The 27,499-nt window shown below is 45.5% G+C and overlaps 1 protein-coding gene across 4 annotated transcripts in view; it reads right to left on the bottom strand.

The window, feature by feature from the left end:
- The window catches only part of Anxa11 (annexin A11), a 43,668-nt gene extending 21,309 nt beyond the window's left edge, over positions 1–22,359 (bottom strand). For 2 of the 4 annotated variants that reach the window (XR_012912094.1, XM_075988800.1), the window contains exons 1-2: positions 22,089–22,230; positions 4,176–4,279 (exon numbers count right to left, since the gene is read on the bottom strand). The gene's annotated coding sequence lies outside the window, so the exon portion shown is untranslated. Of the gene's footprint in view, positions 1–4,175; positions 4,280–22,088 lie in introns of all 4 variants that reach the window. The other 2 variants (XR_012912093.1, XM_075988799.1) reach the window with 2 other exon arrangements.
- Positions 22,360–27,499: the final 5,140 nt, after the last annotated feature.

Genomic DNA, 27,499 nt, shown 5'->3' on the forward strand with positions numbered 1-27,499 from the left:
CTTTGCTGACTTTTTTTCCTAAAGGAAGAAAGCCAGACATGGTGATACACCCTGTAATCTCAACTGCTCAGGAGGTTGAGGCAGTAGGATGAATCCCTTATGGACAAGGATTTAAGGCCAGTCTGGGCAAACAAACTAACAAGAGCCTGTTTCAGATAAAGAAGGAAAAAAAAAAAACCCCTACAGAATGACTGAATGTATTCCTAAAAGATACATCCGATCAAGGGACTTATAAAAACATAGCAAAAGACCTCAGAAGGCAGCTCACCAAAGGGTATGCAGAGATGACAGTACATGGAAAGGCCCTCAATTTGCCACTGTATATGGAAACAACAAACTGCACAGCTATTAGAATGGCCAGGTCCAGAACAGTGACCCACCAAACACAGGGGTATGGACAACAGCTTCCACACTGCTGTGGGGAATGCTAAATAGTACAACAACTTTGAAAGAGATCTTAGCAGTTTCTTACAAAACTAAACCTATTTTATGAAACCAACAACCGCCACGATCTTGGTATTGGTCCACGTGAGATGAAAAATTACAGGATGGTTGTGTGAGCCAGTCTTTTGTCACTGTAACAAAAATCTGAGTTAAACAACTTAGAAGGAAGAAAGGTTCATTGGACATGCTGTTTCAGGAGATCCAGTGAGAAAGAGTGATGGGGACAGGAGAAAAAGAGGAAGGGTTAGATTTCCAATACACCTTTCAAGGGTGCCACACCAATGTATATCCCACCTACCTCCTGTACACTGGGGGAGGTTGTGTCTCAGAGCTAAATGCAGCAGTGTTACTCCCGACTACCCAACCTCACAGGAACCAAAATGTGGTTCAGCAGATGAATGGATAAACCCCAGTCTCACATCATGAGAACTGAGTATTACTGACATCAAAACAGCAATGAGCCGGGCTGGGACTGTAGCTCAGCTGGCAAAGTGCTTGCTTCTGTGACAGTAGCACTGTATAAACTGGATGTGCTGGTGCCTGCTTGTAATCCTACCACTTGGGAGAAGCAGGGATGCTGCAGGAGGATGATCATGAGTTTACGGCCAGCCTAGGCAAAAGAGGAAGAAACGGTTTCAAAAAAAACCAAAATTGCATAAATTTTATTTCAATACACAGGCGATGGGGGCGCACACCTTTAATCCCAGTTCAAGGCCAGCCCAGTCTACAAGAACCAGTTCCAGGACAGACTCCAAAGCTACAGAGAAACCTTGTCTCAAAAAAAAAAAAAAAAAAAAAAAAAAAAAAAAAGAAGAAGAAGAAGAATACAAGCAGGTTGAAGAAGAAAATCAGAACAAATAGAAGGCCACTATCCCCTCCCCTAACAGTAACCACCAAGCATTCTAACATACAACCTAAGACATACACAATACATGTGTACATATATTTACAAAGCATCTGCATACATAGATGAAAATATATACACACATGTATTTGATTCACATATACAAATGATATACAAATGTTTGAAAATAAGTAAACATTCAGGTGGTATAGTGGCACGTGGCCCACACACAGGAAGCAGAGGCAGGGGATCTCAGAGTTAGAGGCCACCCTGGTCTACAGAGTGAATTCCAGGACAGCCAGAGCTACAGAGACAAACCCCGTCTTGAAAAAAAACCCACAAACATACCAAAAGAAAACAGGTAAAATATTTTCTTTCTTTCATATTCTCTCTCTCTCTCACACACACACACACACACACACACACACACACACGATCTTGTTATGTAGCCCAGACTGACCTCATACACTTTTTTCCCTTTCTTTATAAAATTTTATTTACATATTTAATTTTTATTATTTATTCATGCATATGTGTGTGCACACACCCTGGCACTCATCTGTCCCAGGTGACTAGACAGAGGTGGATACTTTTCTAGCTCCCACTGCCCTGGGTTTTGTCACTAGAGCACCTCACTAGGGAGCCAGGATATGGCCTCAGGTGGCTTTGTCATTGATAACCTGCTTTAAGAGCTTTCTTCCAACAGGCAGAAGAGACCGCACAAGGAACAGGTTTTGAACTGGAGTCAGAGGTTCCCGGATCTTTTAATGTCTCAGAACTTCCTTCCCTCTACTGAACCCAGTTTTCAGGTCAAGGCTGTTGGCTGTGAGGGAAGAGGGAAGCCCCACATGACTAATCCCTACCATCACGCACTAAGAGTCAGCAGAGCCGGCCTAGCACACCATGTAAACAACCCAAATCCAAGGAATGACTCATAAGATGGAGGCACTGATGATCAATGATTGACAGGGAGAGTTTACATAAGCAGAATACGGCTGTAAACCTTCAACTCTCAGCTTCATCAAAGCACTGCTTCAAGGTCAATCTTAATTCATCTGGACCAGGGATTCTTAGCCTGTGGGTCACAGCCCTTTTGGATCAATTTGTAACAATGAAAATACATCCTGCCTATCAGATGTATCAGATATATTAATATTATGATTCGTAATAGCAACAAAATTACAGTTATGAAGTAGCAAAGAAAATGATTTTATGGTTTGAGGTCACCATACATGAGGAATCTGTATTAAAGGGTCACAGCATAAGGAAGGTTGAGAACCGCTGATATAGACCCTATCCACTCCGTTTGTTTCTTTAAGAAAACTCCAGACATTATAAACTATTTCCTGTCTAATTTTTAAGTGCTATCAACTTCAAATGTATGATATATCTCTCTCTCCACTCACTCGCTATAAAACTACATGTTAACCCTGGGTTCCTATGCCAAACACAGAACTTGGGTGCTGGATCATCTTATGGAAAGTGGGAGCACGTGACACTTGAAGGCACCTGTCTGGGAAGGGGACCAGGGACCCAGATCAAGCAGCCCAAGGTAAAACTTAAGAAACAGATACACAGGGCTGGAAGGATGGCTCAAGTAGTGAAGAACACTGGGACAGAATTCAGATTCCAGCATCACAACTATCTATAACACATACCCTTAGGGACTCTGGGCACCTGAACATACATGTGTACACACACACACACACACACACACACACACACACACACACACACACACATGGTGGGGAGTCATACATATTCTCCCACACCAAAATGGAGTTGTGTTTGTGAGTACAGTGTACAGGTCTTTGCTTTTGTGCCACCACTTCCCATGATCAGTTATACCCCGGGTCTGAAACAGTGTCTTACCAGGACTCTAGGGAGCATGGTCAAAGGTGTTTGGTGGGAAGCATCACCTCAGCTCCCTAACACGCCTTTATTCAAAAAGTCTAGATTATTTGCCTGGGGGCTTCACCCCAGCTCCTGGCATAAGCTCCCTCCCCTGGGAGTTGCCTCAGTCCAAACTCCACTTCCGAGAAAGCCTGCCAAACGGTGACCCCTCCCCAGGGAAGGTCAAGACCACTCCCACAGGCTATTTAAACTGCCCCCCAGAGAATGAACACATGGCCTCCGGGTTTCATGTGGTCTCCCCTTCTCTCTCTCTTCCCCTTTCCATGTTTTCCCGGGGCCACCCGGGAGCACTCCATTAAACATGGGCATCTTTTAATTTGGTCTGATTCGGTCTGACTGGGATTATTTGTGTCGGCGGAGAGGCTTGTCTAAGAGAAAATCCCTAACCAAAGGGACTAGCTGGTCATCATGGACCGATGACAATATTTGAGCCCCCCAAGGTCACTCTAGCCTGGGGAAAGCCCCTTGAGCTTGAGATGCTTCTGCACACCAAACCCTGCAGTGCCCAGTTACTGCCTCTGTGCCATGCAATCCTTCTAACAACTTAGGAGGGACGGGACCATGGGAATCTCTGCTTGACCCCACATTCAGCAAGAGCTAACCTGAGCAGACTGAGATCAGCCCCCTTAGTACTGGTGTGACCACAGAAGATAGGCTATGACAGACAGGCAAGGATTAAAGGATCAAAACGCTTAAGCTCACCAAACTTCTATATGCACCTATTTATCAGCTGACCCTGACAGTGATGGGAGGACTGATCAGCCTTCAGGGTCACAGGCCCTTAGGACACCACTGCTCAGTCAAAGGAGTACAGAAAACAGCATTCCAAAGCCTGAGACAAGGCCATCATCATCCTCCAAAAATGTCCCAGATACAGTACCCAGCCCCAATGTCTCAGAACTGCCTATGGAAAGAGCTGGTCCAATATGACTGAGATTACCAGCCAGATGAATGCAGTACTCTGATGGATTACCTGGGCGAGATCAATCCAACTGCAGGCACTTGAAATTAGACGCTCTTTCCCTTCTACGACAGAGTAAAAACAGGAAGACAACACCAAGCAGACAACTGTTCCACCTGTAGAGGAATGGGCCACAAAGAACATGGACAGCCACCAGGGCCAGAGACGACAAGCAAACAGATCACCCCCAGTTAAGGCACAGCCCTGTGTACACCTTGAGTGTCCCTCCATGACAGCTGTAATACTAGACTAAGCCTCCCGTTCACTCCTGCTTCACCCAGAAAGCCCCATTCCTCTCTGTCCAAACCCCACCCTCAGAGAATCTCCAACTAAGAAAGGGAGCCAAAAAGCCCAGTTCCGCATTCTTGGCAGCCATGCAGCTCCTCGCCTGAGGCTGCCAGCAGCCCAAGATCCCACCTAAAGTGGTCAGCTTTTGATCATACTTGGCCACAAACCCAGCTTGTGGCAGACACATCATCACCACCTTGCCTACAGGCTATATAACCTCCCCGCTTTAGTTCAGGTGTATGACTTCTCCAGCCCGATCTCTGGGACTGGAGGGCTCACCCAGGAGTGGCTTTGCTCAGATAAACCTGTTCTTTTATTTTTTTTTCAATTCTGTCTGATCTGGCTTACTGCATCAGTGGAGAAACCTATTATCATGTTATAGAAAACCTATTAGCTCCTAAAAAGAAAAGAAAACCCAAAAATCGAAACAGAGAACTACCATAGGAGCCAGCAAACAAAAGCAAGACCCTGCACAGTTATTTAGGATGCACTCTCATCTAGCAGCGTTATCCACAAGTCTAGGCGCAAAGGTGGGGACCACTCAAGTGTCACAGATGAGCAGATAAAGAAAATGTGCCACTCACTCTGAAAGGACATCCTGGCGCATGCTACAACATGGATAAACTTAAACTCAGCACGTTAAGTGAAGTAAAGTCAGCCACAGAAAGATAAATATTGCCTGATTCCACTCAAAAGAAGGATATTGCTGTCCACAGGTGCTGGGGCAAGAGGGAAATGGGATGCTCCGTTAAATGGGGAGTTATCTTGGGCGATGAGAAATTTGGGTAGTGGTTTCACACAAAGTGAATATTCCATGCTACTGAACTACACAGCTAATCTTAGTAAAAACAGTCAATTTCATGTCGGGTATAGTACCACAAATGCACGCTGAAGTCTGTGGTGATCTGCAAGAGCAGGAATAGCATAATCTATCCAGTAGCCACCCCTCCCTTCCCCTAGACCCCTTCCTGTCTGAGGTCTACGACCAGCCCATACAGCCTGACCAGTGTCTTTGACAGGAGAAGCATCAACCCCCTAAGACTACAACAACAAAACCACCAGGTGCTTACTGTTCCCTCCTGTCTGGAAGAAGGAGCCCAGATAAGGCTTGCTCACTTGTTTTATAGGTCAACACAGTCACCATAGCCACAGTGAGTCACCATAATAAGAGTTGGGGTAGGTTCTCTGGGGCCAGGCAACACACCCAGTCAGCAAAGCAAACTTTGGGGGAGGGGAATGCTAAGGACCTGATTTATGCATGTAGGTAACAGAGCATGCGGTCCAGCTGGTAAGCCATTATGGCCCTAAGAGGTGACTCAGTTTACTCCTACCCACCACACCTCTTCTTTCCAGTTACGGATGGAGAAACTGACAACCAGGGGAAGTGGCATGCCACCATGACACAGCAAGGGACCCAGCCCAGACCCTCTTGCTTCAGTGACAAGTGCTATGATGCAAAGGGTGTGGCATCAGCACAGGTTCAGGGCTCCCTGAGGGACCCTCTTCACCTGGATGCTTCCTTTTACCAAAGGCTCTGAAGGAGTAAGAGTTCTAGCTGGGCTCCATGCCTGAGGCAAGGGTAGATGAGGTGGAGAAGACAGACCAGCACTACAAAAGATGATTTCACACAAGGGCAAAGAGGTGGTCTAACAGAGCCCAAGGACTGAGCACTGCTTACGTAAGTAGACAAAAGATCACAGGACATCTGAAGAAGATCTCCAATAAGAGCAGGAGAGACCAAAACAAGAGACGGCTCAGAGGGGAGCGAGCCATGGAGAAGTAAAGGGAGAGAGGACTATTAGTATGCTCAGAGACACAGAGAGGCATCTACCCATAACACAAAACCAAAAGAAAACTCTGTACACACGGAACAGTAAGAAAGCAATAAGGTGTGTTCAGAAACTGAAAACAGAAGAGATTAAAGTCTCAAAATTCAATAGATCAGTAGCAAATACATGTGTGTATAAAGGGAATGAAAAACAAACAAACCACGACATTTAACAGAAAGGTTAGAAAAGCAAGTCTGGAGAAATTCAGAGATAAAGAGCAACAAAAAGCTGGCTGTACTGAGCCACGCTTGTAATCCCAGCTCTCAGCAGCAGAGGCAGGGGGTTCTGGAGGCCAAGGGCCTAGGTACATAGTGACTCTGAGGTGCCATCTTATCCTGAAAATAAGCAAGCAAGCAAACAACAGTAGCCAGGGAGAGGTTTTAGCCAATAAAGTGCTTTCTGCAAAAGCATTAAGTCCAGAACTTAATGCCCAGAGCTAACATTAACTGGCTAGGCACAGTGGCATATGCTTAGAATTCTAATGTTGGGGAGGCAGAGGCAAGTGGCTCCCTGGGGATCGCTACTCAGCCAGCCAGCCGAGCCTAGATAGGGAACACCAGACTTCACCGAGAGATCCTGAGCGACACCTGAGGCTGACTTCTGGTCTCCACATACATGTGCATGTACTCAATCACACATGTGAAAAACATTAACAACCACAAACAAGTATAAAAAGATGTGGGAATATCAGGATCTAAACAGTGTTTCTCAATTTGGGGGCCATGACCCTTGGGTTCAACAACTTTTTTACGGAGTCACATATTAGACATCCCGCATGTCAGATATTTACATTATGACTCATGACAACAGCAAAAGTAGAGTTACAGAATAGCAACTGTTAGGATTCAGGCACTATGCTGGCCTGGCCTGTCATCCGGCAGGATGCACCCAGGCAGAACCCAGGGGCCTAGTCTGTCCACAGGTACAAAAGGTCCCTTTCAGAGACAAGTCCTGTCTACTCCTGCTCTCTTCCTTTCTGCCATTTCTTTGAGGAGGCAGCATTCTGTCCTTCTCTGTCTTCTTTCTCCCCCCACCCCGTTCTCTTGTTCCTCCCCCATTCCCTTTATCGCAACTCTACACTTAAGCTCACCCACCAAGGCCCCAACTTGCATCGTATTCATAAAAGCAACAAAAATAATTTTGTGGTTGGGGGTCATCACAACAAAGGAACTATATTAAAGAGTCGCAACATTGGAAATGTTGAAAAACAGTGATCTAAAATGATCCCAAGGGGGAGGGCAGGAAAAGCTGAGGCAAGAAAATTATCAGTTATAGCACAAGAACTCTGTGAGGGTTGGGGATGGCTCAGTGGGTAAGGATGCTGGCTGTACAAGCATGGACACACAAGTTCAAATCCCCAACCTCCATGTAGAAAGCTGGCCATGGTACGTATATGCCTGTAAGCCCAGTGCTGGGAGGCAGGCTGGAGACAAGGGGATCCCTGGAACCCAGTGGCTACCAGTCTAGCTCCAAATTCAGTCAGTGATGGAATAGAACACTCTAGAGTTCTCTTCTGGCTTCTGTGTGCACACACACAGGCAAACATGTTTATATACCACACACACACACACACACACACACAAATAAAAATAACATCTATGATGATGATGATCTAAGAACACTGACTAGCACCCGAAGAGCTACTTTAAGTCGAAAGGACCACCTAGTGGCAATCCAATGTCTAAAAAAAAACCATGAGCAAAGCTTATCAACCTGACATAAGAACTCAGAGGCAGAGAAAAAATACTACAAACTTTCAGAAAAAGAAAGGAGCCGAGGTTCTTCGGGGGAAAATGGAATAATACTGAGCTCCTCAACCACTACTTGGAACTATAAGGCAATAGCTTGATGTGGGGTGTCCTTCTATATATGTGTTGCTTTTATTGGTTAATGAATAAAGCTGCTTTGGCCTTTGGCAGGGCAGAATATGGCCAGGTTGGAAGAGATATAGAGAGAATAGGTGGAGTCAAAGAGATGCCATGTAGCTGCCAAAGATGACAGATGCCAGAACCTAACTGGTAGGCCACAGCCTTGTGATGATACATAGATTAATAGAAATGGGTTCATTTAAGCTAGGAATACACCTAACCTATTAACCAAACAGTGTTGTAATTAATATAGTTTCTGTGTGACTATTCAGGTCTGGGCAGCCGGAAAACAAACAAGCAGCTTCTGACTGCAAAGTGGTGCCCAACATTATGGATCCACATAAGACCTAAAAAAGCTTAAGAAAAGAAGGGGGGGCAGCCTCTGATTACAGTAGCCCCTCTTCAACCTCACAATGGATAATAAACTGTTTTCAGCTTTATGTTCCTACAGCTAGCTAACTTGCCCACTACCAACAGGATGCTGGTTGTTTCCAAAGGACTCAAAAATGAAAAGCACCCACCTCCCACTTACTTTTACTAGGAATTTCTAAATTCTGACAAAATGAGAAAGTAAATAAAGAAATAAAAAAAAATCCCACAGTGCAAGGGGAATATAACACAGAAAACTTAAAAAAGAAGACCCAAAATGATAGCTGAGTGACAGATGTGGGGTCAATTTGTCCTGCTCAGAACAACTGGTGTGCAAAAACTCAAGCCCAAGGGGAGGGGTGACTCACTGCAGGAACAGGAAGCTTGGTAGCATGCGTAACCACACAAGTTGCTAGGACAGCAGTGAGCAATACATTCTATAGTCATAATAATGCAATTAACACTGATATACGTATTGATTCCTTATCTAACCAAGCAGCACGTCAGCAAGATAAATTAACGAACAGAACTATAAGCCCATCATTTAAATAAAGACATTCGTTAGGAAAAAGTTATCTACACAGAAGTAGACAAAGGGGAGGGTGTATTGGGAGACAGCGGGTTTCATTTTAAGCCCTTCAGATCAAGATAGCTGACTTTTCTCATTCTGTAAACCACATGTTTTAGAATGTGGCAGTAAGTGCTACATATGAAGGGGACCCTGACACCTAACTCAAAAATGGACTATTTCAGCACAGTTGCAGTACCGTATTCAACAATTCTCTGAAAAACAAAAACTTTTTAGCTAAAAGCTGAAACACCATTTGTCCTCAGTGTTGTACCCTTGCACCTGTCCCTGGTTTTTTGTTTTGTTTCTTTGTTTCTCACCATCTGTAGGCACAGGTAGAAGTCTGGTGGCACACAAGACTTACAGGATTTTAAGGGCCCTCTTAAGGAAAGGATACCAAACACCTTCCTTTATGCCAATGCTATCATGCGGTATGGCTTCTACAGCCCTCCCAGAGCCCAGTAGAGTAGAGATGGGAGGATGAGAGGGATTGGTGATAATCTGATTCTGCCCCCTGCACTGGAAGAGGGCCCACTAGACTCCCCACGACAGGGGGCTGAACACACAGGCAATCCTGCCTTCTCCCATGGGGGGCGGGGAGAGCCTGAGAGGATGGGAGGTAGTCCTAGGGCTACACAAGGACGTGAGGAGACCCACTTCTCTCTAGTGGATGCAAGCAGATCCAGACTCTCTGGGGTCCCTGGAACCCAGCTATCCAGTCAACTGGTGCTTCATGAAGGTTTTGTAGCCCCACCTTCAGGAAGGTTCTATAGCTCAAAGTTGCTTCCTTGGGGAAACAGAAGGGCTGCAAAGAGGATCTGTGACTTAAATATTTTTAGAAATGGAACAAGAAGGCTGGGCCCTCTGCTAATCCATGTTTAACCTCTCAGAGGCTCTCTCCTCTGAAAGGCACCTCCATACTTGCTTGCAGCAGCGAGGGACAGAGGCTGAAATCAAGGCCTACAGGGGCCCTGATCCAATACCACTGTCACATACTCATTGTCCATTATCGGCTCAGGAGCTTTAGTGCCTTCACACCCAGAAGACAGCGTGTTGGACTTTTCTGTAGTGCAGCGGCCAGCCATGCTGTCAGAAATGGAAAGGAAGTCCCTGGAGAACATACAGATCAATCGGGTGTAAGATTCTCTGTCAGGCTGAGTTACACTGGGCCACTAATAAACAGCAAAAAGGCAGGCAGTCCAAAGAACACCCAAGGTACATATGTGATACAAGAAGTCAGGAAACATGTCTCTCACTCAACCAAGCTTAGCAATTTCCATCTTAGACAACTGCTCAGTTGTTCCTATGGTTGGCCATCCTGCTGTCTCCTAGGCTTCCCTGGGGCCACAGGGGGTCCTCACCTCTTTCAGGAAGCTATCTTGACCTTCCCACTCACAATGATGGCTCTTTCTGGAACTCAGTCTAACATGTTCTATCTAGTCACCCCCTTTCTTCTAGTTCCTAGGATGAGCATGTGCATTTCCTCACTAAACAGCTCAGCAATCTCATGGGTGTGTACCATACTGCCACCCCCATTTAACACGCCAGGGAACAGGGCTCTGAGGTCAAGGGCCAGTGTTAGATCACTTCTCCTGGCCTCCCGGGGAGATGATGGCTCCTGTAGACTGTTGGCCTCCTTGCTGCTTCCCACCACTGCCCAGTAGAGTTGGCACTGGGATCCTTCAACATAGCTGCATCCCGCCAGGACCACAAGTACCTGACTCATCTCTCCTCACTCTGGCTGGCACCCGTCCTGACAGTCTGTCAGTAGGCAGGACTCTGGAAATCTGAGGGGCAACCAGTACCCTTCTAGAAGAATCCCTTCTCTGTTCCATCCCAAACAGGATGTGAGAAGATATAGGAACACCCTAGCTCTTCCACGACTATAGAGTCCCACACCCTGGGATCATAGGGCACTAACCTCACCTATGTGGGTCATGGGTGCCATTAAGTGACTGATACAAGCCAGAGAGCCTGCGGCAGCATTCACCAACCCTGACTGCATTTTCTCAGGCACTACACAAAAGGCCCATAGAAGGTGGAGGCAGGCATTCTGCTCCCCACCCACACAGGAGGAATTAAAAATAGCAGAGCTGACATCCATCATTCTCCGGGCTGTGTAGCAGACGCTGCCATCCAAGACTGTCTCCTGGGCTTCATTCTGGGCAAAGCTGGCAGGACAGTAGTCATAGCAATCATTAGAGCCTCGCCACGGGGTTGAGCCTGAGCAAGCAAATCTGAAAGAACCTTCTTAGAAACAAAAAGCCAGTCCTCGGTGGCATTTGGATTGCTCCAGGATTCTGAACCACTGACATTAATTATTTCAGTCAATGGCTTAAAGGCCCAGGGAGCACGAGAGACCTGCCTGAGTTCTCAGGGCTGGCTGGGGACAACAGGACAAGGCCTACAACTCTATCTCTTGCCGTCTTGTCCAAAGCATTTCATCCCAAGATGCCAGTTGTACACTCCAGGCTCTCAATCCCACTCTCCCAGACTGGAGGTCAAGTTGGGAGACATGAAGGTTAACCTGAGAAAAGCAAAGTGAGAAAGTGATGGTGATCTCCTAACAACTGGCACATTAACTGAGTCAGACACAAGGTACCATTTGTTCCAGTGATCTGAGTGGCGACAGAGAAACTGGGGCGGGCTGCCACAAACCTCATCTCTCATGAATGCGAGGAGCCCCAGAGCCCCAGCAAACATCAGCCAGGGCTTACGGGGCTGTTACCACGACAAGAATATAGATCCCAGCGTGTTAACAGACCTGACCTCTGCGAAGAGGCTGAAGACTCTCAAGCATCAACAAGGAAGCAAAGGCCTGCCAGCATGTTCCCAGACCCAAGGGACAGAACTGCCCTGCTGGCTTCTGGCTGCTACAATATACAGCGAGGTTCCCATTCCCTAACCTGTGCAGTGCCAGCTCAGTCAATGGCAGGAGGATAAATGTATTAGTTTCAAATTAAGGAGAGAAGTGGGTGGTGTTCCCGAACCTTCTGACTGTCATCTGTCAACCATCTGCCCTGTCTTGCTTTAGGAACAAAAGACTCACTATAACCTGGCACACAGAAACTCCAAGAACCATGTTCCCAGCTCAGCAGTACCTGTCAGAGAGTATTAGAGTAGGCTGACCTGGTCAATGCAGATAATGAAAGCACAGAGACGTCAGTTCCCAAGCGTGACCCTGGGGCTAGACACACCAGCCCATCCTGGGCACCTGTCAGAATTACAACACTCAGGTGTGTATGCATACACAGAGACACAGTACATGCCCCGGTCAGACCCAGGGTCTAGAACTGTGTTTTATAAGTCTTACACATGCACAAGCTTGAAAACCACAGCCCTAGAAGAGGCTTGAAGCAACATAATGTTGGGAGGCTGGTACCTGGACCACCACTTAGGAAAGTTTCTGATGTCAGAAGAGAGGGAGAGAGGTAAGCCCTCTGTGATAAATGAATAAGCCAGAATCCTAACTGCGGGGATGGAGAAAGAGAAATCAACCAAAGTAGCAAGAAATAAGAAGAAAATAACCTCCAAGTGTAATAAAGCAACAAAGATAACACAGAATAAAATGACAGACAGCCACAACAGCAAGAATGTGAATTCCTCTATCAAAGATAGAAGCCTCCAAGCTGCCATGGCCTCCTGCCACCCCCTTTCTCTCCAAGACCAGACATGTGCTGATTATAAGAAAAACAAATTCTTAAACATAAATGATTTGAAATTCAGAGCAAGACAAAGACATAAAAACTAAGCAAAAATGAGACAGGGAATATTAATATTAAAAATATGCTGATGGTTGATACATTTCAACAGATAAAGTACTTTGCTATGCACACGTGAGGGCCTAAGTTCAAATCCTTAGAACCCACATAAGATGCCAGGTGTGGTGGCACGCGCACCTAGAAATGGAGAAAACGGGCTTGCTGAGTGCTCAAGTTCCGGAGGCAGCGTGAGACCCATCTCAAACATAAGGTACCAAGGACAATACCTGACACCAACATTTAAATCCCCATGTGTGCACAGCACAGATGCACACACATCAAACATACCTGCACACAAGCATGCACACATGCTCAAGGTATCTTAAGGACTTTTTCATAATCCTAGACCACAAACCAAGGACTTTTCCAGCTGTCTTTGTAGTTGTATGTCTTGTCTGAAAACACTGGCCTTAGAAAATGTCTAAGATCAGTTTAAGGGCAAGTAAACCAGGACACTCTAGTCCAGTCCACTGAGACAGAAAAAAGCAGAGTTAACTAGAGGACAGAATCTTCTGCCATTTGGTCCTCTATACCTTTGTGTATTACTACATTGTCATTTCCCTTGGAGGACACGGAAAGTTCAATCTTGTTGCCTCACGTGAGGAAGGAAATGTGGTTGGTCAAGTTGAACCGGTCATACATCCCTGGACACATAGGAAGGGGGCCCAACTGCAAGGGGGGTAGGGCAAGAGGTCCTGCCCCCGTGATGGTATAGTCGGTTCTGCTATGGTTCTGCACAGTTTGTCCGCTAAAGGCCCACCTGGTGGAAGCCTGACCCTCTGTGGAATGGCACTGAGCTGAAAAGTGACAAAACCTTTAAGAGGCGAGCTGGGTGGGATGTGGAAACCGGATACTGTAACACCAGCGGCCTCATCCTTCTTACTTCTCCTTCCTACTCTGTCATTCTATGATGCAGCAACACCGCCAGAACACTGGGCTTCATTTGTCACTGGTTTATCAATTCTCTGTATTTGTTATCCACCTTCAGATGTTCTACTGTAGCATCAGAACACAGACTAAGACTTCCAGGTCCCTTCCCTAAAGTTTACAGGTGAGTCTCATTTTATCCATGCTTCCGAAAGGCCTGGCTGTGTTGAGGACAGGGTCCGCTGGGCCACTGGCAGGAGAGGGCACTCGTAGTATCGGCAGGTTGAGAATCAAGACACAGCTCCCAACTAGACAGAAAGCACAAGAGTATAGCTAGAAGTCTGCCCGGGACATTGCCTCTAAATGCCTGAGTCTAGCTGTTTTGTCAAGTGTGTTTTATTGTCAGGTGGTGGTGGTGGCACACACCTTTAATGCCAGCACTCAGGAGGCAGAAGCAGGCAGATCTCTGTGAACTTCGAGGCCAGCCTGGTCTACAGTGCAAGTTCCAGGACAGGCTCCAAAGTTACACAGAGAAACCCTGTCTCAGAAAGAAAAAAAAAATGTGTTTTTATTAATTTTAGGGCTGTAAGGAAAGAGATTACCCCTACCTCTTGGTTATTTCTTCTCCTAAAATATAAATAATATAACCCCGAACATCAAAGACCACACAGTACGATCCATGAAGCAGCCCTGAAACACCTGTCAACTCCAAACATGATAAATTACAGTGAAAATTATTTTGGTCTGTTTTTTGTTTTGTTAAGATAAAGACTCACTATGTAATCTAGGCTAACCTTAAAGATATGGTCCAAGTCGGTCTTGAACTCATCAACCTCCTGCCTCAATCTCTCAAATACTGGGATTACTGGCCCATGCCACCACAATCAGTTGTACAGTGAGAATTTCCATATACCTCTTAGTGATAAGAAAAAGTCAAGTTGAATTTGTAGGTACACTTTAACACAAGGTAGTCAACCACAGAGGATTTAATGCAGTCTGAGATATTTGCTTGCTCACTAATCACAGCCCACTAAAACCAGGACCCAGTCACAGCCCACTAAACCCAGGACCCAAATATGAAGCAGTCAGTCTCTCCATGACACTACATTGTAAACGGAGAAGGAGCTTTTCTGTCCTGATCACCTGGTCTCAAATAAACACACAAAAGCTTATATTAATCACAAAATACTTGACTTATAGCTCAGGCTTATTACTAACTAGCTCTTACAATTTAAACTAACCCATTTCTATTCATCTATATTTTGTCACAAGGCTTATGGCTTTACCTGTCCCCTAGCATTTTGTTTCTCTGGCAGCTGGCTCACATCTGTCTCTCTCCCTGACTCCACCCTTCATCCTCCCTTTATTTTCAGTTTGGCTTTCCGGCCTACACTTATTCTGCCTTACTAAAGGCAAAATCAGATTTATTATTAACCAATGAGAGCGATACATATTCATAGCATACTGAAGGATTACCCCACAGCACTACATGACCAACGTGGAAATTCAGGACAGTTTTTCTAAATAATTCCCAGATTACAGCCGATTTACAGAGACCAAAGGACACCAAAGGACAATGAAAGGTGGGCACTTTGTATGTGTGGTGGTTTAAATGAAAATGATACCCATAGGGAGTGGCATTATTAGGAAGTGTGGCCTTGATGGAGGAAGTGTGTCACTGGGGGTGAACTTTTAGATTTCAGATGTTCAAGTCAGGCCCAGTGTCTCTCTCTCTCTTCTTGCTGTCTGCTGTCCAGATATAGAATTCTCAGCTACCCTTCTAAGCACCACATCTTCCCAAGCACTATCACCATGATGATAACGAACTAAGCCTATGAACTGTAAGTCAGCCCCAATTAAATGTTTTCCTTTATAAGAGTTGGGAGGATAAAAAAGAAAAACCAAACAAGCAAACAACAATAACAAAGAGTTGTGGTTGCGGTGTCTTCACAGCAATAGAAACCCTAATTAAGAAAGTACGGAAATCCATCTGCTAGCATTATACCCAAAGGGCAGTGTTGGGCATGATGGGCTTCTCAATGACAAGAAAACAAAATAAACTAAAGAAGGAACGGATAAAAGTTGAAATGGCTCTTGAACAGAAAAAAATAATAAATGTATAATTAAAATTCTATTGAAAGTAGCTAAAATCCCATTTCTTGATTGAGAGAACTTAAATATATTCTGGAGCATTCAAAGTAGACAGTTTCTTTGCCCCAACTCTACCTCAAGTCAATAAAAACAGGAAAAGAATTCATTGTGCCCTAATGAGGAAAAGACTGAATAAATTATGGCAATTCTGTACTGAGAACATTCCACAGCTGCTGACCTACAGCAACAGTATCCCAGACACTGTCACAATAACCAAGTCATACACAGAAGCTAAGGGATGAGGTACAGGGACTGAGGCCATCCACAGTCCACTCTCCTCAGGTGAAAAAGAACCAACACGGGTGAGCTGAGGAAACAGGACCCCGCACTCTCTCGTCCTTTCACACAGTGGCTCTCATGAGGCTCTGCACACATCTGCTCCAGCTGTTCCTTCCTGTCACTGGCCATTGCAGCAACGCCGCCGGTGACCCCTCAAGTCTACCGAAGCAAGACAACCCTGGTTCCTGTGACTAGCTCCTCATTTTCCTTTACTCAGTTATTCCAGGGAGTTCTTAAACATCACCATGCCCTTGGCTTCAAATATAAATATAACCTAGACAAAATTGCCCAGGTTACATCGTCTCTAGCCTAGACATTTCCCCCAACTCCTAGATTCTCAAAACAACTGAAATGCAACTTGCATGAAAGAACTAGAAGTTAATGACCTTCCCATGACCTTCCCAAACTGGTTCTCAACTGGGATATCCGGGGGCAAATCTAGTGCTGTGGTAGGCTTGGAGGCCCCTGAAGATGGCTATCAGGGCTCTGCAGAAGCCCATTAAAGGAAAGCATTCTTCCAGATAAAAGATGGATTCTACCTCTGGCCCTGGGCAAACAGATGACATTTTAATCTGCTCCAAAGATTAGATCACTAAATGCTATAGTGGGCCTGTCAATCACCTGGCCAAGAGACCATGCCTCAGGAAAGCTAATTCACCCTAAGTCATGATTAGGAGGTGGGAGGAATTCCCTTAGTGGAGGGTACTTATCCCCTGTGCAGTCACCCACAGAGCTTCCATCAGGTAGCCCTGTGACCTTCCACCTTTCTCCATTACTCAGAAAAGCACAACTTTCCCCCTTGTTTCCTCTCCTTTTCTCTCAGATATTGGCCAAAGCCTGGGCATGCTCTTCCAGATTCTCGAGCTTTCTCACCCTTTTTCTCTAAAGCCTCCCTCCCCTCCTGCCATGCGGCTGCTTGTCTGCCATGAGGCAATTTGCTGACCCGTTACTGAACCTGTTTTCTTAAAAGCATGACTTCTCTCTTCCTCATCTCCATCCCTTCCTCCTAGCAACTACTGAGATTCAGTTTTCCTGATCTGTTGTTTTTCTTTCCAACTCTAATAAGGATGTCCTTGAGCACCCTTCCAAGTCCCTTCCTAAATTCTTTTATTAACGAACTGGCTGGACAAGCAGTGGGCACTCAGTAGATTTCAACAGAAACATGCCTTGTCACCTAATTCCTAAAAATAACTGTGCCCTTTGTGGTGGACGCAGAAAGCTCTCGTCCCTTAACACTAGCCCTGCCCCCCTTATACATCCCTTTCCCCCCAAAATGCTTCCCACACCAGGCTTCATGTGTCTGCTTGCCTGTGAAGAGTTTCCAGTTTCTTCTCTACGCCCACCCTGAATTCTCATCCCTCTGTCTTGCAAGCCAGCCTCCGCCTGTGGGCTCAGATCCCTGAGCCCCTCAAATGTCTTCTTTGCTGCCAAGACAGTGGGACCTTCAAGAGCACAATCTCAAAACAACTACCACTAATGATCAAAGAGCCAGCCATGACTGCGGCACGCTTCACTTTCAGCTTCCTGGTTCCTCGGCGACATGGCGACAAGCCCACAATATCAATAAGATCATCACAGCTCTCGCTGATCTCCAAACCCTTCCACAAACATCTTGTCATATGACTCTCTGTTGGAGGCAACCATTCGCCAGCCAGAAAACCGGGGCCATGTGGCTACATGGTTCATTCCTGGTTAGCCGGCAGATAAGACCTGCCCTTTAATCCTCCAATTCTTTTCTATTACCTTACACGCGTGGGTGCTATGCCTGCATCTATGTATGTTCACACTAACATGACTGGTGCCCGCCAAAGTGGGAAGAGGACATCAGATTCCCTAGATGTCATAGATAGCTGGAAGTGGCCATGTGGGTGCTGGAAATCAAACCTGGGACCTGGTTTGAATAGAGAACTGTTCCCATAGGCTCACATTTGAATAGCTGGCTTCCAGTGGGTGGTTGTTTAGAAGGATTAGGCGTGGCCCTGCTGGAGGAAATATGTCACAAGGGGCAGGCTCTGAGGGTTCAACATCATTCTCTCCGCCTCCTACTTGTAGGTCAGAAGACTGAGATGTGAGCAGTAAGCCGATTCCGCTGCTGTTTGACTTTGCTGTACCATCATAACTCTAACGCTCAGAAAACATAAACGCTTTTTTATAAATCACCTTAATTGTGGTTTTTCTTCCCAGAAATAAAAAAAATAACTAATATCTGGGTTTGGTTTTTTTTAGTGATTTACCTATTTTTATCTTATGTACACTCGTGTCTGTATGAGGGTGTCAAATCCCCATGAGCTGGACTACATACAGACAGTGGTGAGCTGCCATGTGGATCCTCTGGAAGAGCAGTCAGTGCTCTTAACTGCTGAGCCATCTCTCCACCCCCCTAATACCTACTCTTAACCACTGAACCAACTCTCCAGCCCCTGTCCCCTGATTGTTCAGCTGTCCTCACCCTATCCTTTCTCACATCAGTGTAGGCAGAATTATCAGAAGCTGACCACTCCACTGTACCAGTCTTCTCCCCATGACCCTGGGACCTTTATTTCATGAGTGACATCAACATGCCTGATGTGGGCTAATTGGTTTTAGAGGTTAACAGAAGGTTTCATTCCAAAGCTCAACAACTCTTCTTACAAAGGCCAACTCCCGCCAGGGAAACCTAGATCTCCCGGATCTTCAGAGCTGTCCTATCTGAGCACTACTCAAATTCCCGATGGTCTGGAGGGACAGTGGGTTCGTGAAGAAAGAATCATGGAAACTGGAATATGTTCCCTCGACTGTGTCTTCAAAGCACAGCCACACCCAGACTCTCCCATGCTCATGGGACCAAATGCCAGGAACTGCTTTGGACTCAAGAGGGAGAAAAACAGCTAGGAAGGGAAGAAGAGAAAGCCTCAGGCCTTCTGGGAACAAGCATGCAATCCCACTCAGCCTGGGTTTCTCTTCTGTCTTCCGGGAGAGTTCCCTCTCCCTGTCATCCCAAACTACTTTCCTGGGTCACAAGACCCAAGCAATCACTGATCAATCAAACCCTTTGAAGCAACTGAACTGAGATGGCCCTTCCTCTTTTCCCTGTCATGGCTACAAAAAGGGCTCAAACAGCTGACTTGCTTGTTTTTGTTTTAAACAAATGTTTCAATTCTATCTGTTTGTGTGCCTGTGTGTGCACAGGCATAGGTAAGCCACAATTTAGAGGAGTCAGTTCCCTCTTTCTACTATGAGAAAACACAAGATCAAACTCAAATTGGAAGGCTCAGTGGCAGGTGCCTTAGCCACGGTCTCATGTAGCCCAGACTGCGCTCAAATTCACTATGCATCCCCAGGAGGATGCTCAGTGGTAATTACATTTCCTAATTTTGTGTGCATGTGTGCACTGGGGTAGGGGAGTGCAAACCAGCTTTCCACTTATGGAATCATCTCTCTAGCCCCAAATTCATTCTGTATCTGAAACTGGCTCTGAACTCCTGATCTTCCTGCCTCAATCTCCCGAGTTCTGGGATCACAGGTGTGAAACTCCACACCCAGGTCTTCCAGCCTCTCTCCGTCCCCCAGTCTGGATGCATTTCTCCTTCACTTCCCCCCATTCTCTGCCCATCCTACAGCTCCAATACTCAGGCCACAAAGACATGACTTTCTTGCCTGCCTCTCACCCAGCTGAAATTTCCTGAACGTTTCAAAGGGAAGGCTCATCATAGGCACTTTGAAAGACCAAGCGATAATCCAGAAATAGTCTCTGTGCTCCAAAGACTGAGAACGGCACAGGGGACAAGACACCTGGTCACAAATCCCTTGAAGCCAATGACAGAGTGAAGGAAAGAACGCATGTCTTGTCCTTCCTACTGGGAAGCAGAAGCCATTGGAATGGCACGTGAATAACAAATGGGCAAAAGAGAGGAAAAATGGCAAAGCAGTGTGGGCCAAGACAGGGCGGTTCAAGCTGGCTGCACTTCCGCTCTTGCTGTCACTGGCTGCATTTGATCACTAACATGCCAGACCTTGCCTAGTGTGTGATATGCCTAACCTGAGCACCATCCAACTGGGATGCACCAGTTGCGACCTGTTCTAATGGTCAGTACCTGAGCACTGTAGAACTGTTAAAAAAAAAAAAACATTAACATGCTGGGCATGGTGGCACAAGCCTTTAATCCCAGCACTCAAGAGGCAGAGGCAGGTGGATCTCTGAGTTCCAGGTCAACCTGGCTACAGAGCAAGTTCAGGACAGTCAGAACTACACAGAGAGAACCTATCCTTTAAAAAAAAAAAGTAAGAAACAAACAAAACAAAAATCAAACAAACCTCAAGGGGCTAGAATGACGGCTCCGCAGTTAAGAGCGATTGTTGTATCCAAATGGCAGTTCAGAACTGTCTGAACTCCAGTTCAAGGATATCCAAGGCCCTCTTTCTGACCTCCAAGGGTACCAAGGCACTAGACATCCACATGGTTCAGACATACATGCAGGGAAAAAAAAAACCATACACATAAAACAAAATAAAATATTTGCTAAAAAAAAAATGTGAGCCGGACAGAGGTGCTACATGCCTTTAATCCCGGCAAGTGGGAAACAGAGACAGGTGGATCTCTGTGAGTTCAAGGTATGCCTGGTCTACAGAGCGAGTTCCAGGACAGGCTTCAAAGCTCCACAGAGAAACCCTGTCTCAAAAGACCAAAACAAATAATAAATAAACAATAGTAATATAAATAAAAATTTTAAAACATTAACTTGCTGAGCAAGGTAGCACATGCACTTAAGCTCAGCACTCAAGAGGCAGAGGCAAGATCTGAGTTTGAAACCAGCCAAGGCTACATCGGGAGACCTTATTTCAAAAAGCAAAAAAAAAATCAACAACAAAAAATGAACTGGTTGAATCCTCACAATACGTCAATGACATATGAATTATAATTATCCTTATTTTATGGATGAGGAAATCAAGGTGCAGAGATTAATGACGGATGGGGAGGGATGGAAGAATCCAAAGTGGGCACCCCTATGTTAGAGCCACAGACTGCCCTCCGCTCACCTGGCCTGGTTAGAGAATACTAAGCACAGGCAAGCACCGAAGGAACGGCCCTCCTGGAATTCTCAACAACTGAAGCAAGGAAATAAGGCACAATGGGAGCAAGCTGAGCCTGTCCAACCTTTTGACAACGACACACTGTCATCTTGTAAGTTTACACCCGAGAAAAGCTCAATCCAGTTTTTTTTTTAAAAAATTGATTTTGGTTAGGGTTTTTTTCCTAATTTTCTTCCCTCACTAATGTAGCCCCAGGGCACGCCTGCTCGAAAGTCCCTACTGAGCCAGCGGGCAGGGCAAGGCAGCAGGGAGCAGTTAGTGGAGGCCTATGAAGGAAGTAGACGATTTAGGCTGACAATCCCGAGGTTCGGTCCGAGAAACACAACCTCCACAGACGCCCACTGACTATCGGGCAGGGATTGAAATCCCCAGAAAGAATGTGCCTAGCTTGAATTTAGCTATCCCTCCCCCACATCTGTTTGCTACCTAGTTACGCCTGAGCCCACGGGAAGTGGAGAACCAACCCCAAGAGTTCCTCGGGACTCTGGAACGGGGGCGCAAGCGGGGGCGCAGGAATTCTAGCTGGATAAACGATAAGGAAGGCAGGCAACACAACACTTAGCACGATCCCTCGTTCTCCAGACCGCTTGAAAACCTGCCTTATATAAACCCCGGGTGGCAGGTCCAGGAACCCGCGCTCTGCAGTTCCGGAGCAAAGTTCCCAAAGACAGCCTTCTCGGCCGGCTAAAGCTTCTCCCGGAAGAGCACCGAACTGAGGAGACCGCAACCACCCTCAAGCCCGCTGAGGTCCCCAGGTTCACCTGCCCTGACTCTGCCCAACTCCGGGCCCTGGCCTCGGGCGACCCTCGCACTCCGCACCGAGCGCGAACACTCAGCTCAGCACGCGCAGGCAGCCAGCTGGGACCCTCACTCACCAGTCACCGGGGACCTGGGAGCTGAGTTCTACTTGGAGCTCCTTCCCACTGTCGCTTTTCCTTTTCGGGATACCGACCCGCGACCGACTGCGTACCACTGGAGGAGCCCGCGGGGCGGAAAACTCTACGGGCGCGGTCGCCTTAAGCGCGCCGGGGCGGAGCCACGTGGGAGAGGTGGGGCCTCTCTGGAGGGGCGGGGTACGCGGGACCACGCCCACAGGTGAGGTCTGCGGTCTGCGCTCCTGCGGGGCTCAATAGGAAGCCTAGCGCCTGCTCGCTGTGCAGAGGCTCTCTAGATCCCTAGAGAGTGGGACATTCATCCGGCTGTATGCTTTTAGACATCTGACAGTGAAGAAAACTTTAAAAGGTCACACCACGTGTACTGTAGGAGAAACTTCATAATGGAAAACATTACCAACTGCCTCAGCCGGGAGATCAGGGCCAACATCAACAGTGATTTTCTGTCGCATGGTGTCTTCCTCTCAATGACACATGATTCAGTGTAATCGTGCAAAAACGTCAGACAAGCTCCACTTGAGGAATTCACGACTGTCCAAAACTGTCAAGGTCATCAAAAACAAGGGAAGCCTGAGAAGCTGTTCCATCAAGATATGAAAACTAAACAGTGTGACATCTTGAATGGGATCCTGGGGAGGGGGGTTATTTTAGGTTAAAAAAAAAGACATTTGAACATTTTAATAACAATACATCAGTATTGGTTCATTCATTATAGCAAAAACACTAGTATGTTAACGACAGGAGAAAACCCTATTTATGGTAACTCCATGTCTTATCTTCCTAATCTTCTCTATAAATCTAAAAGCATTCTAAAAGTAGTGTTTGGGGTTATTTTTGTTTTTTGTTTGTTTGTTATTAGAGAAAGGTCGTGTAGTAAAAACATGATTGTGTAACATATTTAAATGATAAAAATTGAGAGTCCTCTTTTTTATTTATCCCCATCTCACATTTAGGCACCTCCTTCCAAGTATCTGTCCAACATTGTGTATGTGTGCATTGCTTAGTATGCTTAAGTAAACGGGTTGTTTATAAAACCGGCTTGCAATATTTTTTTCCTCTCTGTATCTTGTGGAGTCTTCAATGGGCGCCTCTGGATGAGTCAGGTTCTTCCTAAGGACTACACAGTATTCTCTCCACCTGGTGTGTGCTTCTTTCAGTGCCGACTTTTGACTTGCAAATACGTCATTAGTCATTTGTATTTCTGGAGCCCAATGAACAGTAGGAGCAGGAAGAAGCCCTAGTAGTAGGCAGGTGCTTGGCTGCAAAGAGGGGTGGGACCTCCTGGCTACTGCCACACAGACCAGTCAGTCAGCTCTCTGGGGCTGTCATCACCGTGTATGCTATCTCTTCTCTCTCTCTCTCTCTCTCTCTCTCTCTCTCTCTCTCTCTCTCTCTCTCACACACACACACACACACACACACACACACACACACACACACACAAACACACATACACGCACCCCTGCAGGCACAGCTCCTTCCAGATTGGATAGCTTACTACCAACAGGAATGGGTGGGCAAGTGGGAAACTCAGGCCAAAGGCTCCATAGAAAGCACCTCCTGAACAAAAGAGGAGAAGAGGGGCAACAAGACCAGGAACTGCTCTATTATATTTATGGGGACCTTGGACTCATGTGAAGTTCTTCACCAAACCAACTCAGTACTGTGGGGAGATTAGAATTCTGCAGATTCAAAGGCAAATTACTTTATCGTTGGTTAGGTTTTGCATTCCAGAACCCCCATTCTTTATGTGAACTAGCATCTCATGATAATAAACAAAAACCTCTTAAAAGCTATTAATTTAGAATTAACATCTTGTGGCAATAAATAAAAACCTTAGATACTATTAACTTAGCTTCCACAGATCCAAGAACTAAGAATGTCATCAGATAGCATTTGGGGCTATGACTTGTTAATCCCAAAGATTTGAGGAGAAAGACCACCAACAAAAATCATCATGGCCAAATTAATTAAAACCAGCTTTTTTAAAAAAAAATGTGTACAGGGGTGTTAGGAATAATCATAAGATGAGCCTCTCCAAAGCAAATAATTCCAATCAGACCAAATTAGACCAAATAAAAGATGCCCATGCTTACTGCAGCGCTCCCTGGTGGCCGGGAGAGCATGGGGGGGGGGGAGAACCATGCAAAACCTGAAGACCACGTGTTCCTTTTTTGGGCAGCAGCCTAAAGAACCTGTGGGAGTGGTCCTGACCCTCCCTGGGGAGGGGTCAGTGCTTGGCCAGACTTTCCCAGAGGTAGAGTTTGGAGCAAGGCAACTCCCAGGGGGAGGGAGCTTCCAAAGATGGTTGCTGGGTATTACAAGGGGCTTTGTCCCCCAAGGTAGGGTTCAAGAGGTCAGCCTTGGACTTAGAAAAGATAAGGACTTTTATAGCATAGGGGTAGAAGGTTTTCAAATGAGGGGTTTGTCAGGCAAATAGGTGGGGTTACAGGAGCAGAACTAAGTATAAGAAGTTGGTCACAACTTCCTGAAACAAAAACATGATTGTAAGGTGGTCATAACGTAATCATAACTGTTATGCTCAAATCCGCGAAGTCTCCGCAAAAGCCAACAAGGAGACTGAGTCCCGTATGTAAAAGCAAAGAGCCTTTATTTTAATCAAGTTTGCAAACTCGGTCTCTCCACATGTCTAACATATTGGAATAAAAGGAGAGCCCTGAGCTCAGTTAGAATTGGTTTTTAGAGTAATAAAGGTGGGGGTGAGAGAGGCAGGGCTGTTACACAGAGAAGCCCTGTCAAAAAGAGAAAAAAGAAAAAAAGGGAGAGAGAGAGATGAGTAGTATAGTTTGTCTTCACTATAAGGTGGCTTTCAAGTCTAAAATGGAGGCAGGCTGACTTATCACTGCCTCTCTGGAAGACCCACCAAAGTATTTTAAATTTGCCTGGTTTGGCTTCCCTGGTTCTGTAAAGCCATAGAAACTCCATGAAACTGCTTTCCTATATTTCCAGCCTCACCTTTTTACTTTTCAACAAATCTGCTGGAGCCCTGGCTCAGAGTCAGTGAGGTGCTAGGGGTTAACAGGCACTACAGAAGGTTTACAGAGTCCCAGCCCAAAGGGCAGTGGCAAGAGTCACCCAGAGAACACTGGATGGGTGAAAAGGTGTGAAACTTGTGCTTTAATCTCAATATGACATTTACTAGTGATGCTGTCTTAATCAGTGTTCCATTGCTGTAAAAAGACACCAATGACCACAGCAACTCTTACGAAGGAAAACATTGAATGGGGGCTGATTTACTGTTTCTGAGGTTTAGTTCATTATCATCCTGGCAGGAAGCATAGCTGTATACAGGCAGACGTGGTGCTGGGGAAGGAGCTTGAGAGGTCTACATCTGCATCCACGGGCAGTAGGAAGAGAGAAAACACCTCTGGGCCTGGATTGGGCATTTGAAACCCCAAATCCCACCCCCAGTGACACACTTCCTCTAAGAAGACCACACCTCCTAACTCTACTCCCTAAGCATTCAAATATAAGACTGTGGGGTCTACTCTTATTCAGGACACCCCAGATACATGCTGCCAGTTTGGTTTACTTGCCTATAGTCTTCCAAAGGGTGACCCAACTTCACTGTGCTCAGGGACGACACAGACACAAGAGAAAGTAAAATGCCTTAAAGAAAGTCCCTGTATAGAGCTCTGGAATAGCATGGTATTGTCCATGCTTTCTTATATCAAGCTATTCAATACATAATGGTTGAGTGCACCTGAGGTGGCTGTCCCAGGGCTTGAGGGCTCAGGGCACAGGTATCATTGAAAGATCCTGCAAGAATGCTGGGCGGGGGGTGGGGGTGTAGAGTCGCTTGGATTTGATACCCAGAGGACAACTTATTTAAAGAAAACAAAAAAAGAATTTGTGCCAGAGAGATAGTTCAGTAGTTAACTCTAGCTAGACATGGTAACTCAAGCCTTTAATCCCAGCACTAGAAAGACAGAACTAAATGGATTTTTGTGAGTATCCTTAATACTTGCTTTAGAAACACATTTTCAATTTTTATTTACAAATTTATGAGTTTTTTTTAAGAAATCAAACTTTTTTGTTGATTTCTCCCTTTAGTGTTTGGAGATAAGAAAATCCACTCCTTTTAGAAGGACATCTTTCTTGGTGTCCTCATTTTTGGCTGTCCCAGTTTTTGTGAGTGTGGCTTCACAGTACATGTAAAGGTCCACTTGTAAATCTTCTTGTGAATTTTTCAGGCAGGCTCTTTCGGCATTTAATCGAATTTTTCCTTTTGTCTCCTGTTCAATCCACTGATATCCAAGAAGGTAGATTTGTATTTCCCACTTTTATTGCTATCCAACAGCAGTGTTCATGTGGTTTACATCCTTTCTTCTCTCAGTATTGCTATTTCAGGTTGTTTCTTGGAAATAACATCAATTTTCACAAGGTTTCAAAAATTCATCTGAATATCAACCTTTAGGTAATGCATTTAATCAGTTCATATTGATAATGATGCACAAAAATATTTGGATTCGTTTTTGCCTTCTGTGCAAGAGATACCATATGTTCACCTAGAACTCATTGTAGTCTTGTGAATTAATGCATGCTGGAATTCTTCCATCTTGACTGGGAGACAGCTGTTGCCCTAAAACCTTCAAAGTTTTCTGTTTCCTCCATTCCCCTCAGAGGCTTCCCCTGGCAGAGGAAGACCCCTCCAGGACCCTTTGCAAGACCATGTGGTTTCCAGAGCATCAAACTCAAGTAATAAGGCTTAGTATAAAGCAACTTTATTCTCTGAGCCATCTCATTGGCCCTAAATATATAATTCTGTTTTGTTTTTGTTTTTTGGGACAGGTTTCTCTTTGTAACCTTGGCTGTCCTGAAACTCACTGTGTAGATCAGGCTGGTCTCAAACTCACAGAAATCCACTTGCCTCTATTTACCGAGTGCTGGGATTAAAGTTATGTGCCACCCAGTATAATTATTAACATTAGAATCCCCATATTTGAAAGAAGAGTCAATTATCAATGTCTTTATGAAGAAGGTTAAAACAATTATGTGAGGTGTAGAAACAGGGTTGCGTTTGTCTAGTGTGAATAGCTGCTGAAGATATCAGTATCTGAAAGTTCATTAATATTTTACTTTAATTAGTGTTTTGTTAAATAGCGACTGCTATTTAACACGCTGTGCTATCTAAGACTTCCCTAATGATCTATATTGAACTTGTCGTTACATTTATCTTTATGTGGCGAGTGAATTAGCATGTGGGTACATTCATGTGGAGGTCAGGAAGCTACTAGTTTTCTCCTTCTACCATTGGAGTCCCAGGGATCAAATTCAGGTAATCAGGTTTGGTGGCAAGTACCCTTCCCTACTGAGCCATCTTGTCTGTGCTTTCAAAGTTTATGTTAAGTGTTCATTTATTGTAAGTGTAT

Source organism: Microtus pennsylvanicus, chromosome 10 (assembly GCF_037038515.1).
Source record: "Microtus pennsylvanicus isolate mMicPen1 chromosome 10, mMicPen1.hap1, whole genome shotgun sequence".
NCBI classification, from domain to species: Eukaryota; Metazoa; Chordata; class Mammalia; order Rodentia; family Cricetidae; genus Microtus; species Microtus pennsylvanicus.